The sequence below is a fragment of the Filicampus tigris genome, chromosome 11 (assembly GCF_054856515.1).
Source record: "Filicampus tigris isolate MCC_2025a chromosome 11, RoL_Ftig_1.0, whole genome shotgun sequence".
NCBI lineage: Eukaryota > Metazoa > Chordata > Actinopteri > Syngnathiformes > Syngnathidae > Filicampus > Filicampus tigris.
The window spans coordinates 17,024,412-17,037,295 of record NC_141227.1 but is presented as its reverse complement, the minus strand read 5'-3'; the positions used below and the strand labels follow the sequence as shown (position 1 = coordinate 17,037,295).

The window sequence follows — 12,884 nt, the reverse complement described above, 5'->3', positions numbered from 1 at the left end:
AACAGAAGAGCACCAATGTAAGCAATGACGGGTGAACCTAACTTTGTTTTATCTAGGAAGCGATGTCCTGTTACTGTAAATCGAGTGTGTCGGAGCGAGCGTACCTGACCGTTGTTTGAACTAAGGGAAATGTCACGTTGTTGTAAATGTAATTGCAGCGAGGGATCCTTTGTGCTGTTTAAACGAAAGGCGATGTCATGCCACTGTGAACCCAGTTGAAGTGATGAAAGAAAAAAAAGATTTGACAGCCCATTAGGGGCCTATTATATTTCGAATAAAAATCAACATGATACCAATATAAATCAAAATTGACCGTGATGGGATATAAAACAAACATTAGATACCATTAAGTTTGAAAGTTCTTTATGTTGGCCATAAAAAAAAGGGTGGAGCCACCTGCGATGATGCAGTTACAATGGGCGGGCGATAACTGGCGTTATCCAATCTGGAAAAAAGGGGTTTGGCCCGACAAAAAGTGTATAAAACCTGCTTCAGGCTGCTCCCTTGTGCACATGTGACCGGTTCTCGGGTTTTGAATAAAACTCCTTGTGTGATCAGCGCTCATCTTGGACTCCTGCTTCTCATCGAACTCAACCGATAGCCAATTTCCACAGCCGTGAAGGAGACCTGTTGGAGTGACTCCAAAGTAAAGCGCATGAGTGTAATCCAGCCAAGATGTGATAAAGTAGCACTTTTCATAGTGCTGCTGTGTTAAAAAAAGATTTTACCATTTTACCAGCTGAACATAATACCGGACCAATTTTCCTATCCAATTGAAAAACCACTGTCCAAGTTTTCTGACTTTACAAATCAGAGACAGTAGTAGAGTAATGCAGCTAATGACTATCTTGTGATATAAAACATGCCATTCTTATTTAAAGGGGAAGTCAATACAAACATTTTTTTTTCAAGAATATGTTCTATGCAAGCCCACTAGTTGACTAGTTCTGATAAATATTGTGTTCGTGGAATTAAGTGTTAATCCACTCGTTTTTAGCCATCTGTGGCGGCGGCCATTTTGTTTTCTGTCGACTGAAAATGACATCACAACTGCTAACAATGACCAATCACGGCTCAGATTCAGAGAACAGGTCAGCCGTGATTGGTCGTTGTGAGCAGTTGTGATGTCATTTTCAGTCGACAGAAGACAAAATGGCCGCCCCCCACAGATGTCTAAAAACGAGTGGATTAACACTTACTCCACAAACGCAGTATTTATCAGAATGCCCTGTTTCAAGTAGTGGGCCTGCTGGGAACATATTCTTGAAAAAAATATGCTTGGGTTGACTTCCGTCTGAGATTCAGTCTGGTGTGCGGGAGGTAGGGAGGTCGGACACAGTTGCAGGCAAGCTTTTAGCACCCATCACGGTTATTTGGACAAATGTGTTCGAGGCGTACACGCTCTTCATCTTGTGAGAAGACAAAGTGCCGAGTCATCCGTCAAGACTCGGGGACATGCGTGTGATTTATTCATCCGGGCAATTCATCAAGTCAAGTGCTCCGAGGCTATGTCTAAAAGCCCTTTTTTGGAGTGTTGTAAATTTTGCTCAATATCAACAGTTTGCTTACAACACGCAGAGTAGGGAAAGTGACATGAGGAAAGCAGTACTGACAACTGCACTTGCTCCACTTATTTAGGAGCCCTGAAATTAATGGCATCACCCAAAATTGACGGAATCCACATTATAAATGGACGGCTGTGATTTATATCAACACTTCGTACGGGGTCTTTAATCAAAGTGTCGTAGACGCTTTTGTGTCTATTCACCATTGGTGCAAGAATAGAGACGTTTGTCCGCCATCTTGTTCTGTGTTGCGAGAAGAGGAAGGACACGTTTATTTCATTATTTCATATATGTGTGTTTATAAGGAGTATAACTAAAAGTACGGTTCAGGACGTACTGTACTTTGGTTTTAAGGCAATGGTTCAGTTCACTTTGAGTACAGTAAGAGAACAAAATGCAAAACAGAAAAGTGCTTTTCTTTTGAGTAAACAGGATTAGGTTTGAGGATAAGCGGTTTGGAAAATGGATGGATGGGAAGCTGTGAGGTTCGGTGTTGGGGTTTAAGAAAAATTGAAAATGTAAAATAATTCAAGATTATAGTGGCATTGATAAACCGTAAAACGGTTAGGGATTATAATGTGAGGGTAGTATTTGTTTAATTTTGCTGTATTGAAATTCTCGTACAGGATAGTCAATAATAAGCCTGGTGCTTCAGCCTATTCCTTTTTCGGTTAATTGAGAAGTTTGGAATGATCTTTGTATTTTCTTTTTCCTTATCATGTATACAATCAAAATAAACCTTTCATTAATTCATTCATTCATTCATACGGTAAATTGTTGTTGTTTGTTTAAGTTGCATGGTGACGCAGATAAGTTTATTTAGGTTTGGAAAAAAAATATCTCGTGTTATCGAACCTGAGTTGTTTTTACACCAAACGACTTCTGAGGGAATGCGAACAAAGCAGCTTCTTGTCGCATCTTTTTCATTTTTTTTTCCCAGGGCCTGATCGACACTGCAGGCAAAGAAAAATGCCTCAAAATAAATGACCTCGGTTTTAATTACGAATTAACAGATGGGACAAACAACTTTTTAAAAAGGTCAAACACGTGCATAAGTACTGACATACATTCGGGAAATGATTATTTCAATTGGTAAAGTTTGCTTCGTCACAAAGCACTGAAATCCAATTTGATGGCTGTTAATTGATTATGGTAGTACACCAAATATCTGTTGAAAATGTAGACTGGATTTGATTCCCTAGAACTCAGCAGATGCACACAGCCTGGCTGGTGTCTACCAACCCACACTCAATACACCTGAACTCAGCTGGCCATGTGTATGTTGTACGACTCTCCAAAAAAACACAAACTGTCAAATAACATCAATAACAAGATGGTAGAAAGTCGTAAACCATCAGTCAAAGATTCTGTAACAAGGTGACGAAAAGTACAGGCTAAAGGTAAGAGAGCAGCCTCAAAGTACATGGCGGTAACATCTCAGTGACCCTAAAGGCTCTGTGTTGTCATGACTGGTCGTCTCAAGTCTGCCTCAAGTTAGCCGGCTAACATCTAAATGACTCCGAGAAGACTTGAGAGAAAGGGCTGTGGTCAGACGAGAGCAAAGTCGAGCTATTTCGGCATCAACTCAAGCTGCTATGTTTGGAGAAGAAACTGAAAGGCTTGTCTTTTCAGGGGAGAACTTGCATAGAGGAGATGCAGAGTGCAGTGTACAAGGTCGAATACGGGACTTGGGCTCCTTCGTATCGCAAACACCAAGCTGCCTCACAATCACAAAGCGTACAATTCGCCAGCAGCTCTTTTTCAAAGGTTTTAGAGCCATGAATGACGCAAGAAATAAAACCATGAGGTGACGAAGCAAGTTAATAAACAGAAATTAATCCGCCTGCACTTAACTTCGTGGCTGACCAGTTCCTTCTGCACCGAAGCATTACGGCCATTTAATAAAATATTACAGCCATTTATTAAAGCAGGCTTCCTCAAATGTATCTAAACTATTTTCACTCATTGTCTAAAAACAGTTGAAGTCATCTATTTTCAACATGGACAGCTTCATCAAGTCAAATAACTGAAATTATAAATAGTACAATTTAAACATGAGAATGATTTTTTTTTATTTCTTACATTCTTATTATTAATCATTCACTGCCAGACATTTTCCAGACCCTCTTTTACCCTAACATTTGAAAAAATAGAAAAAAACATATAAATAAATTCCTGGGATTGAATGGCGGGACTGTGAAAAGACAAGTAAATTAGTCGATGGCACCGAATGAGTTAAAAATACATTCCTATCCACCACTCATTGTTTCGGCCGAATAACATTTGCGCATAAGCAGCTGCTCATTACATTAGCCATAAAGACAAATTACACATGAGCAAGTGCGTCATTGAGTTGATAAATGACTCGGTCGAGTGAGTTTGGGGCGAGTTTGATGGATGAGACGATTTTTTTAGACTACTTACTTAAACGGCGGCGGGTCGAAGGGTGAACGCCAGCGAACGTGCGAAGGACAAGTGTTCCTCCGGGAGCTTATCACACTTTTGCTAACCTTCGTACCCGAGATGTTTTTCACGCTAAACTGACGGGATCAACGCCAACACACTAATCAGCACTTTGCAAAAACGAGTGTTTTTGTTACCCAACTGCTGATGGAGTAGACGTTTATTTTGTTTGAAGGGTAATAAACAATGTTAGTAAAGTGCTAACATTTCTGTCGAGAGAGTACAGTCACTATGCAATTTGAGGAAATATGTCATCTCTGTTTCAATCATTTCCGATGTCAAAAGTTGTGAAGGTTACCAAATAGGTGAAAATTATTTTTTGATTTTTTTTTTTAGCACCCTATTAGTGGGGTAGCAAGCATACTGAAAGGGTACCAAGAGGGTGAGAAGCTGCTTAGGGGGTCTCACAGGTGCTGCTGTTTTGGTTGGCAACCAATTTCCACTGGGCTCGACTCTTTAATGTCGCCGTGTGTACAAATGATTTTGTTTATTTCATTACTTATGTTATTTCTTTTGTAGGGAAGAAAAGAGAAGCATCTCTTCAGGGTAAGGCTTTTGATTTTTTTTTTTCCAACTATACTATTGAAACGTGGCGTTCATTACAGTCAGGGTCACTATGCTATTTAGGTTTTTAGCAATTTTGGAAATGGAAACGTCTCGAACTAAAATATTTCAAGTGGAGCAAATTGGGGGAATGTGATGGAACAGTTCCGTTTGTGTCCTGAATAAGATGAACAGTTTGAAGTTGGAGTGGTTTGGATGGGTGAAGACATGTGGAAGGAGGCTTTGAATATGTAAAATATGTCTAAAATTTGTGGGTTTCATTGTGAAAATTTGGAAATTTTCAGAACTGGATTTCCCTAGATGTTCTAAATGAGCTGAACAGTTGCAATAGTTTGAGTTGGTCAAGAAATGTGGATACGTAAAATCTCTCTGAAATTTGTGAATTAGTGCAGAAATTCTGGATTTATGTGAATGGTGATAAGTTTTGTAAATGTCCTGAATGAGCTTAGCAGTTTGAAGTCGGAATGGTTGGAATGGGTCACGTAATGTGGAAACGGGATAAATAGATCAAATAACTTTGCAATTTAGGGATTTTTATTGTGAACATTTGGGGATTTTACAAATGGGAATAGTTCTGTAAATGTCCTCAATGAGCTGCTGAGCATATTGAAGTCGGAATTGTTTTAATTATTATTGTGTCATTTGGGGAATTCTCTTGTGAACAACATGGAATTTGACCTCCACTGTTCCTCGATGTCGCGTTGTTTACGTAAACCGATGCAATCCTCCTAAGACGCTCAGCCAGATGTGGGTTTGCGTCTTCAAAGTTAAGCGTCCTGCTCATTTCAGCCATGTGGCTTTCATTAGCTCTGTGCCATCGTCGCTCGGGGTCAAGCGAGGACACAAAAGCAGAGCGGCAAAAAAACAAAACAAAAAAAAAATTCAAAGTGAGCGCCGTGCGAACCCACTGGACTCTTTGGCTGCCGTCCCGCTTTTTCTTTTGTCGGCAAAAATGGTTTCATTTCACGGGAGATGTGCTGACTCAGCAGATAGACGTACAGATACAATGAGAGCAGAAGGAGAGGTGGAACAAGATGGGAAAACACTTTTGGGATAGTCCCCCCCGAACACACACATTCTTGGAACCCACTTAAACTCACTGAAACAGACTTTTCAAACACATTGTTAAAGTATTTGAAAGTGCACAAAATGCCTCCCGTAGTATCTGTGTACATGCATATACACGGATAATCGTTCTCCATTGATATGAATGGAAATGACATTAATCCATTCCAGACTCCCACGAAAAAACACCAACTACTTTTGTAATGTGCACGTGTAATAAGGAAATTAGAATATTGTGCTGTATAATACTTAGAGGTGCAATGATTAAATGATTGAATCCACAAATAATCAATTCTCAAAATGATCATTATTTTGATAATCGATGAATCATAGAGACGTTTTAATTTACATTGATCCAATGAATCGAAATGACAATTCTCATCTCGGGGAAGGGGAACAGTGTTGTTACATATTGCACCTTCTCTCCCTGCGAGGCCTGTTTTATGTCGCGTGACGACATCACCAGCAGACACGCCTTGACTCATCCACTTTCGGTTGAAACATTTTATGATAGTTTGAACAAACAAAGTAACAATTTGAAAAAATTGTCAGTGATGCCTTAGTCATTATAAAGGTGAAAAAATCAAATACAAAAGATGGGGAAAGTGAGGTATGAAAGTTTCTTTGCTCTTGCTGATGAGGCACAAGAGGTCGACTTAACCTTGGCCCTCTAAAGCCATCTGCTGCTTTTAACCAGGCAGATGTACATGCTAACAGCCAAAGTTCAAATGGTTCTTATTAAGATAATAGAAAAAAAATCATTTGTATTAAGCAAACAGACTCAGTTGGTATTCGTATTTCAAGGCACCACTGTAGTTGACAAAGTCATCTGAAGTTACCATCTTCAATTTTTTTTTTTTTTTTTTTTTTTTTTATATCGGAACTAACGCAACCTGCTTGTCTTTCAACATCAGTGCATTCAACGTCTTGCATCGACACACGACACGCTTCTCAGTCTGTTCCACACACAGGATACAGTAGGATGTGAGTCATGGAGGTGTGGCTTTGCATTTTCACCCTGTCTGACTGACTCCTATTGATCATCATGATGGATCCACTTTATCCACTTTAGCTAATTCATCTCGAAAGGTGGGATTCAGGGGGAGGGGTCTGTCGTTACAGAGAAGCGGAAAGAGGAAGAGGAAGGGACCAACAGACGATGGCTTGCAATAAAGAGGCGGAATGCTTTGGACTCCTCGCTTCCTCTCATCATTTGCGTTGGCGTGGGAGGGAAAAACATAAATGAAAAAAAAAACGGAGTCACGCTCGCTGCCCCGTTAACTCGACACATTGGGAACATAGCAAGCAAAAAGTTAAGTCCTGTAAACACAATTGAGGAAACGGACATAACATTAGGTACACCTGCACCCTTCAACAAAAGCTGCACCAGGTAGCCCCCCAAGACCACCAGTGATGGGGCATTGAGATTTTCTAGGAATGTTGTGTAAGCGATCATTTGGAAATGTAAAGAATGGAAGAGATTTATAGAAATAATAATAACATAATCAGAGGCCTTACATAAACAAATGTCATTAGTGAGTAACTAGGGCAGACACTAACAAATCATTTTAGAATTGATTACCCTATCGATTATTCCATCGATTACTCGGGTAATCACGCCAACCCCCAGTTCGAGGCAGAAATTTTTGTGTCAACCAATTCTTGTGGTCGTCTTAGCCAACTTTTTCCCCAGCTCTACTAATAACATAATAATAATAATAGTATGTGATAAAACATAATATTTTGTTATTTCAGAAATGTGTATGAAACTGGTAACACTTCACACTAACCAGTAGCCAAGAAGTTGCTCCTTGCTTCATAAATCTTGGTGACACCGATCTAAATAATAGTAGTAGTTGTTGTAAAAGGTGGCGCAAGTATGATTATTTATTATTAGTAGTAGTAAGTGTAGAAGTAGTAGGAACAGTAAGAAGAGGAGTAGTAGTAGCATTAGTCAGATGTGGGCATTTTATTCAATTTTGCTGGTCCGTCACTCATCAGCGGCCTGAGTACCCGTCCGTCATTCGTCAGTCTGTCAGTCTTCAAGCCGAACCAAATTATAATCGTCAGTTGGTCGGTCCGTCAGTTAAGTCCGTCGGTCCATCAGTCCGTCCCCGCACTCCCACCCAAAAAACAAACATCAGCAATACGGGCATCGGACGCGGTTAATGACAATTACTCTGACGGACGAAAATCTTCATCCGTCAGTGCTTAGTCCGTCATTTTTTAAAAAATATCCCGTCATTCGTTAGCAAAACGGGAATCTGTCAGTGACGGACCGGTCCATCAGTCTGACGGAATGCGCGTCCCTGCTATGAGTATTAGTAGCAATAGAAGGAGGAGGACGACTTGTGGTGGAAACATGAGTAGTTGAGGTGGGAGTAGTAGTGCGAGAAGTTGTACCCTGGTGAGTCACTGGTATTTTTAGCTATTTCTAGAACAGACCCATGGGCTAGTCATGTTGCCCTTGGGGCTAACCAGTATCTGCTGTCACTATTTTTTTAGTCATTTATTTTGAGGGCAATACACATTAATCATATCAAATTTGAACAGAAGTAGTAGTAGTATTATACTATACTATTACTAGTAGTATACTGCTATTATATATCATAGTATAGTAGTATTGTTGAAGGATGAGGAGGGGTAAGTTGTAGAAGGTGGTAGTCGGAGGAGGATGAGTTAGTAGGAGTAGTAGCAGTACCTTGATTAACTCATTCAATCCCAAAGACATATGTATGTCTTTTCACAGTCCAATCCCAGAAATGTATTTGTATTTTTTTCAATTTTTTTCATACGTTAGGGTAAAAGAGGGTCTGACAATGTCTGGCAGTGAATAAGTTAATTGTAGTAATGGTTTTGTGCACTTCAAAAAAAAAAAAAAAAAAAGCTAGTTTTATTCCACAAGATGATTATAGGAGTCACATTTTGACAGATGCGATACATGCAAATATTTATACTGCGGATAATCCTTGAAGACATCTAAGAGGTCCTCAGGGGTAGAAAGTAGAGAGTGTGATACTTCCACTACATACAGTACAGTGAACAATTGGTAAACAAGGAGGCTTTGTATGAGAGGTGAGACATCCAAGTCCACTGACTCACTGGTGGGGAAAAAAGCTCCTCAGTGGGATGCGTTTGCTTTTGAAGCCTATCGGCAATGTTTTCGGGCATGAGGCCCCGGAGCTGAGCGGGTCCGATCTGGCCCAAATGATGTCGAGAAGCCAAGGATTGCACTCATACAGTGGAGGCTGGGGATGTGCATTCAATGTGCCTGACTCATAAGCGTTTTTTATTACAACGGCTGCGTTCGGTAGCTGTTGCTTTGACTCACACACACACACACACACACACATTATTAGCTATAAATAGATACTGTAACTGGTACCAGTTTACAATAAGAATGCACTTATGGTGGGTTTATATACGGCTTGTTTGTTAATGCTTTGCAGTCACAGAGTAGTTTAATAATTTGAATAGTACGTTTGTGGAATATGAGTTAAGCAGCAAAATGTCCCCACTTTTAGCCATCTCAGGGGGCGGCCAATTTGTCACTTCCGTTGACTGAAGATGACGTCACAGTTGCTCAGAGCTCACCAATCACGGCTCACCTGTTTTCTGAAGCAACTTCAATGTCATCTTCAGTCGACAGAAGTGACAAAATGGCCGCCCACTGAGCTAGCTAAAAACGGGTTGGATTCCTCATATTCCACAAACGCAATATTAATCAGAATGCCGTGTTTGGACTAGTGGGCCGGCATAGAACGTATTCTGGAAAAAAAATATGTTTGGGTTGACTTCCACTTTAAAAGGTTACAACACCGTTAGCCTGTCGATGGTGTTTCCCATTATGTGTTAGCATTATGCTAGAAGGACTTTAAGACAATATGGTTGTTTAAATACACAAAGTGTAATTTGCTTTGTTGTATGTTTAGTTTTACTAAAAAATTCAATTGGAAGTGTAATTAAACGGCTTGAAGAATCTTTTTGCAAAAACCGTTCACTCTCTGTTAAACTTGTAGTTAAGTGAGTCGGCTAGAATTCACTGACACCGTACGGTTTCAAACTTTTGCTCACAAGTCACAGCAAAATTCGTATGTCGGGGGCATGACTGCATATCAACATTCAGACAATATTTTATCAAAAGCTGCTTTAACCCAAAAACGTTTGTTGGAAGCGCTTCAAGACAAAAAAGCAAAAATGTTCCCACAGCGCCCGTTGACTCGGCGGGTGTCCCCACGTTGACGCGACCGGAGTAACCACTGGTGGCGACGCTCATCTGGACAGATTATCAACAACCAGGCGGCCAAATTAATCTTTTCACGTGTCTGAGATGGCTTTATTTGAATGTGTAAATGTCAGACAGTCGCACTCACATGGCCCCCGCGTGCACGCGCATGCAAATCAAACTGAGACAGACTACAACAGCATGTGTACGTGCATAGTGTCGACACACACGCAGTGTGCTGCGTAACGGTCCTTCCATATTGTACTGAATCACTATTTTCTAAAGTGTCAAATTATCCTGTCAAGATAGTTATTACTTTTTTTTTGTTAGTCTACCATGTCCGTAGATCACCTTCACAATCGAATACGGGGACACTTTCAGAGGACGCCCGTATGCCTCATGAAGTAAATATACATGCAGCAAAATGAATTGTGTTTGGAAAGTCACCCTGCGCTTATGCTCAGTTTGATATTTTACATTCAAACATGCAGTTTGATAAAAAAGCAAGCACACATTGACCGACATTTTGAAATCAACAGACATGTTACAATCTAAAATACAGGAGATACTTATGTATTCTAAAATTATATCAATCAAAATTAGTGCACAGTGACCTACCAAACACCATGTATTGTGAAATACATTCAAAAGTAAATACAAAGATGATTACATGTTTGTAAAATTCCCAGTCATACATTACACTATAATTGCTACACAAGTGCTCCATGATAATGATTTATATGCAGTTTAAGAACATGCGAAACACCTTATATAGCACTCATTAAGAGTTAGGAACTACTTGAGGCATTTGTCAACATTAGGTACATTTCAGCTACACTGCCACACCTAAATGCTACCATATGATGTAATACCCTATTACGTCCTTATAAAACATTTAGAAACCAACCCATTTATTAACCATTGTGGGACCCCATAAACATACTAGTTGTATCCAACATAGTTTATCCACAGGACAAAACCATATTACAAAATATATATAAAGCCATACTATAAATACTGGATATACACACTGTCCAGTATATACTGTTTGTCATGAAAACCATTAAAATTTTGTTTAAAAGCACGCTAATGCAAAAAAAAAAAAAAAAAAAGAAAATGCACATACCAAAAGACTAAGATAAACACACGCAACAAATTGCAGAAGTGTGCATGCGCACACGTGAGCGCAGTCCGAAGTAAACAACCGCAGCACTACACATGTATGTCCTCACATTACACAATATAATGTTCAATGTTTATATTAAGAACATCTGTCTACTCAAAATAAGTATTATAAGACAGTCAGCCACACACACACACACACATCAGAGTGTACAACAAAAACAGAACACAATACATAATGTTCAATATTTATCTTCTGCAGTGATGTATATGACAACACGTCCAAAAATATACACACATAGTGCTAACGTTACAAGTCAAAGTTCGACTTTTATTTTTGAAATTCCAAATTCAATCATCGTTCATCTTAGCCGCGCGTGTGAATATTGTCAATATTGCGCAGAGTTGTCATTTTGAAAGTGACATGACAGCTCGTATCAATGTGAAATTGACATATGTATGTGTGAGGAAGCATGCGCATTACATTTCCACGCACGCACACAATTGTTTCACCAAGACACACGCAGTAATTTCATCCTTTTACTTGTTGCTGCTGAAAAGGTTAAAGGGCATTTTTGTTCTCTTCTTTTTCTTTCCAGTCGAAAGTGAGTGGGTTGTCAGAATAGAAGACTCGATGAGGGAAATTTCCCCTCATGTTCTTGCTTGTTATTTTTCTCCTCCTTAGCATCACACAGTTTCACTTTGACTTGTGCATTTATTTATGTAAAAAACATTTGACATCAAGTCAGCTATACACACACTATAGACACAAGATGAAAATGGCAGATTGACGTTTTGTGGGCTGAATGGTGAATTCAAAGCAATGCGGGCCGAGATTCAAGTATCGGGTGTGTTTAACATGGATACATTCTAGATATATTTACATACAGTATATCTGGACTACAATTAAGGGTTGAATGAGCACAAATTGGCATAGTGGGCAAAATTGTTATCTGAAAGTAATATTGAAGAATTAGGTGTGTTGTCAACATGTATGTACATCTTTGTATTTTATTAATTCTATGACAAGTCTAAAATTATTAGCATTAATTTTCTTTGGGCTGGCCACATTGGGAACTATAAGCAATGTGAGGCTAATGTGTTTTGAGTATAAGATGTCTGCATTTAACATTTCTTTTCATCTCCATTAATTGCAGTTTAAAATTAAACTCAATAAAAATCGACTTTTTGGGGGACAAAATTTAGGACTAAGAAAAGTATATTAATTATCAATTGTGATTCAACATATGTACATTATATGAATATTTCTTATTGCTTTTTTTTTTTTTTTTTAGAATTGTATCATTTATGTTTGCACTATTACTAACCGATGCATTTTTTTTACAATATTTTGGCATCTATACTTCTTATAAATATTTCATAATTTTAAACTTCAATTTAAAGATGTCCTGAATTACATTTGATGGAATTTGAATCTTCATTCATATGCAAACTGGAAAGTGGCATTATTAAATATGTGATTGCCACTATTAATTCATCTGAATTTTTTTTAAGTGGGATTTTTTGGGTAGTACAATGGTCTTAAATTATAGATCACATTTAAACAAAGAGTGACATTTGTGGAAATTATGAGCACCTATAAAAAAAAAAAAAAATACATCATCCTCACAGTCACAATTGAACGGCTCCATTTATGTTACCTCAAAATAAGATCTTGTCTCAGTCTGAATCATAGTTTCAATATTAGTAGGAAATTGTATTTTACATTTTTGTTTGTTTCCACAAAGCAACAACAAAACAAACTCGTGGCCCGGCACACAAATCAACAAACAGCGGGCGACGGGGACCATTTACACACCACAAGATCAGTCACATCGCAAGGGAGCGGGAACATTTTTACACGCCATAATAGACAATGC

At 38.9% G+C, this 12,884-nt stretch overlaps 1 long non-coding RNA gene across 3 annotated transcripts in view; it reads right to left on the bottom strand.

Annotated features, from left to right (window-relative positions):
* LOC147139965 (uncharacterized) overlaps window positions 1–12,884 on the bottom strand; it is a 57,034-nt gene that overhangs the window by 18,042 nt on the left and 26,108 nt on the right. The window contains exon 1 of one of the 3 annotated variants that reach the window (XR_015088756.1): window positions 105–376. The exons of the other annotated variants lie outside the window; for them this stretch is intronic. This is a non-coding gene — a long non-coding RNA (uncharacterized LOC147139965). Of the gene's footprint in view, window positions 1–104; window positions 377–12,884 lie in introns of those variants that run through there. 3 annotated transcript variants of the gene reach the window in all.